The sequence below is a fragment of the Ascaphus truei genome, chromosome 1, assembly GCF_040206685.1.
Source record: "Ascaphus truei isolate aAscTru1 chromosome 1, aAscTru1.hap1, whole genome shotgun sequence".
NCBI classification, from domain to species: Eukaryota; Metazoa; Chordata; class Amphibia; order Anura; family Ascaphidae; genus Ascaphus; species Ascaphus truei.
The window spans coordinates 255,725,291-255,729,512 of NC_134483.1; the positions used below are offsets into that span (position 1 = coordinate 255,725,291).

At 48.6% G+C, this 4,222-nt stretch overlaps 1 protein-coding gene across 2 annotated transcripts in view; it reads left to right on the plus strand.

The window, feature by feature from the left end:
• Window positions 1-414: 414 nt before the first annotated feature.
• LOC142496574 (uncharacterized) overlaps window positions 415-4,222 on the plus strand; it is a 32,037-nt gene continuing 28,229 nt past the window's right edge. Inside the window, exons 1-2 of one of the 2 annotated variants that reach the window (XM_075603241.1) lie at window positions 415-501; window positions 2,330-2,459. The gene's annotated coding sequence lies outside the window, so the exon portion shown is untranslated. Of the gene's footprint in view, window positions 502-2,282; window positions 2,460-4,222 lie in introns of those variants that run through there. The other variant, XM_075603248.1, reaches the window with a different exon arrangement.

Sequence of the window (4,222 nt, forward strand, 5' to 3'; positions counted from 1 at the left end):
AGAGAGGAATCTCCACCCCTCCTTCCTGTAGCGGCAGCCACGGACAGAGGAGAAGCTGCAGCACGGAGAGGAATCTCCACCCCTCCTTCCTGTAGCGGCAGCCAGGGATAGAGAAGCTGCAGCACGGAGAGGAATCTCCCCCCCTCCTTCCTGTACCGGCAGCAACGGACAGAGGAGAAGCTGCAGCACGGAGAGGAATCTCCCCCCCTCCTTCCTGTACCGGCAGCCAGGGATAGAGGAGAAGCTGCAGCACGGAGAGGAATCTCCCCCCCTCCTTCCTGTCCTGGCAGCCAGGGACAGAGGAGAAGCTGCAGCACGGAGAGGAATCTCCCCCCCTCCTTCCTGTACCGGCAGCCACGGACAGAGGAGAAGCTGCAGCACGGAGAGGAAGCTAGCCCCCCCCCCCCCCACTCTGGTGCCTGCTGGAGAGGAAAAGGAAGCTCCACCCCCTCAGCTGCAGGGAGAGAGAGAAGCCAGCCGGCTCCAGCTACTGCCATGAAGGTAAGAGAGACCTCAGCTGCAGGGATCCCCTCCCTCACCGCTCCACCCAGGAGCCATAGTCCCACACAGCCTTCTGAGATCCCCCCTCCCTGGCTGCCCACATACTATCACCCCCAGGGTGCCCAGGTACCGATCACCCCCCCCCCCCACGCCTGCTCATAGCCTCCCTGAAGCAGCACCCTTTCCCCTCCACTCCTCTGCTGCAGTTCCCCTGCACTTTACGCCCCTCATGCGTGTGTATATGAGTGTGTTTGTGTGTATATGAGAGAGAGTGTGTCTGTGTATATGAGAGAGAGAGTGTGTCTGTGTATATGAGAGAGAGTGTGTCTGTGTATGGGAGAGAAAGTGTGTCTGTGTATGGGAGAGAAAGTGAGTGTGTGTGTGTGTGTGCAGGACACCAGAAGTACCCCCCCCCAATCAGTAACCCCACCCCCACCCACCATGTCACCCCACCCACCCAGTCACCCCACCCCCCCAGTCACCCCACCCCCCACCCAGTCAGTCACCCCCCCCACCCAGTCACCCCCCCCACCCAGTTACCCAGTCACCCCCCCACCCAGTCACCCCCCCTCTGTCTGTCTCCCTCTCTCTCAAGCTCTGTCTGTCTCCCTCTCTCTCAAGCTCTGTCTGTCTCCCTCTCTCTCAAGCTCTGTCTGTCTCCCTCTCTCTCAAGCTCTGTCTGTCTCCCTCTCTCTCAAGCTCTGTCTGTCTCCCTCTCAAGCTCTGTCTGTCTCCCTCTCTCTCATGCTCTGTCTGTCTCCCTCTCTCTCTCTCTCTCTCTCTGTCTCTCTCGCTCTCTGTCTCTCTCGCTCTCTGTCTCTTTCGCTCTCTCTCTGTTTCTCGCTCTCTCTCTGTCTCTCGCTCTCTCTCGCTCTCTCTCTGTCTCTCGCTCTCTCTTTGTCTCTCGCTCTCTCTCTGTCTCTCACTGTCTCTCGCTCTCTCTCTGTCTCTCGCTCTCTCTGTCTCTCGCTCTCTCTCTGTCTCTCGCTCTCTCTCTGTCTCTCGCTCTCTCTCTGTCTCTCGTTCTCTCTCACACTCTCTCTGTCTCGCTCTCACTCTCTCTCTGTCTCACTCTCTCTCTGTCTCACTCTCTCTCTGTCTCACTCTCTCTCTGTCTCACTCTCTCTGTCTCACACTCTGTCTCACTTTCTCTCACACTCTCTCTGTCTCACTTTCTCTCACACTCTCTCTGTCTCACTTTCTCTCACACTCTCTCTGTCTCACTTTCTCTCACACTCTGTCTCACTCTCTCTCACACTCTGTCTCACTCTCTCTCACACTTTGTCTCACTCTCTCTCACACTCTGTCTCACTTTCTCTCACACTCTGTCTCACTCTCTCTCACACTCTGTCTCACTCTCTCTCACACTCTGTCTCACTCTGTCTCACTCTCTCTCACACTCTGTCTCACTCTCTCTCACACTCTGTCTCACTCTCTCTCACACTCTGTCTCACTCTCTCACACTCTGTCTCACTCTGTCTCACTCTCTCACACTCTGTCTCACTCTCTCACACTCTGTCTCACTCTCTCTCACACTCTGTCTCACTCTCTCACACTCTGTCCCACTCTCTCACACTCTGTCTCACTCTCTCACACTCTGTCTCACTCTCTCTCACACTCTCTCTGTCTCACTCTCTCTCAAACTCTCTCTGTCTCACTCTCTCTCAAACTCTCTCTGTCTCACTCACTCTCACACTCTCTCTTTCACACTCTCTCTGTCTCACTCTCTCTCACACTCTCTCTGTCTCACTCTGGATATCTTATTTACCCGATATATCTTAACTGCCCTATACCTACACCGAAATATACCTATACTGCTTTCTTTCAGATCTGACTGAAGCTTCACATGGGAGACATCGGAATCCCCCCTAACTCAGAAGACAGGTAGGAAACACCTCCCCTCCAACTTATAACATTGCGGGAATGAGGTACCTGGACATTGAGGGACTGCGGATCAGGTAAGATCCCAGGTGGGATTGCTGCTTTAGTTATTGTTAAGCGGGGGCATCCAGACACTGGTTAAAGGGTGCAGGAAACTAATCATTCACATCTGGCTTTTTTTTCTAAATCCGACATTTACACACACATACACACATACACACGTAACAAGAACTAATCGTAGTATAATGTAATACAATAAATAAACTAATGTCAAAAACGAATGTTGTTCTTACTAGGAATTTATTCATTTTTTTTTAAAGGGGCGGGGCTAGGTGGCGAGTAGATTTTTTGTTCGGCGAGTAGATTTTTGGGTGATTTGTCGACCACTGTATATATGTGTATATATATATATATATATATATATATATATATTTATACAGTGTTCGACAAACCTATACATTTGCTCGCCCCGGGCGAGTGGATTTAACATCGTGGCGAGCTCCTATTGGCCCAAGCAGCACACGTTTGGTACTAGGTGGCGAGTAGATTTTTTTGTGTGGCGAGTAGATTTTTTTGTGTGGCGAGTAGATTTTTTGGTGATTTGTCGACCACTGTATATATATATATATATATATAAAATCAAAAAATAAATAGATGATACCGTTCTGTGGCTAACGAAATGCTTTTATTTGTGCGAGCTTTCGAGATACACCGATCTCCTCTTCCGGCAATGTTACAATGTTACAATGAAGCTCGGCTAACACGGTACTGATACCTCTACATATATATATGAAGAAAAAAACAGGCGCACACCTAGTGCATTAACGTAATAACATGTAATTTATGGAACTTAAAATCAAGCAAATGCCCACTCACAAAAGTAGTGTATAAATAAGCAGGTATGAGATTGGCTATCATGTGCCAGCAACGCCGTCTGGTTTGAAGTAATAGCGTCCTTCCGTGTCTCTCCTTCATGTAACCGGATGGCCGGAAGTGAAGTCCTTCCAATTCGGTGTTCAATGTATGGAGTCCCTCCGGGAACCAGCAGCTCAAAGATTCTTGTGCCAGCAACAGTATCACGGGAGAACAGGAACCAGCGTCGCGCTACCAATAGTACCAAAGTTCATAGGCAAGTGACGGCCTCAGTTAGACCATGCCCTACGTGACGAAACGCGTAGGGCGTGGTCTAACTGAGGCCGTCACTTGCCTATGAACTTTGGTACTATTGGTAGCGCGACGCTGGTTCCTGTTCTCCCGTGATACTGTTGCTGGCACAAGAATCTTTGAGCTGCTGGTTCCCGGAGGGACTCCATACATTGAACACCGAATTGGAAGGACTTCACTTCCGGCCATCCGGTTACACGAAGGAGAGACACGGAAGGACGCTATTACTTCAAACCGGACGGCGTTACTGGCACATGATAGCCAATCTCATACCTGCTTATTTATACACTACTTTTGTGAGTGGGCATTTGCTTGATTTTAAGTTCCATAAATTACATGTTATTATGTTAATGCACTAGGTGTGCACCTGTTTTTTTCCTCTTTTTCACAGATTTATTCAGGGAGTAGTGATCCCTTTGAAATGGGCTGCAAACACCTGGATGTCATTGCTTTTGGAACGGGACTTTGTTTTTTTCAGAGGTTTTTTAAAGGTTTTTTATTCATTCAATTTTGAAGAATTTTTATTTATTGCATTCATACATTTTGAGTTTTTTATTATAATTGTTTATTATTTTTTATCTTTATTAAATAGTATTGTGTTTATTTAAACAATATATGCACTACCCTATCTCCTTTGAGATTACAGGTTTTTAGTATTGCTATTGGCCATCATCAA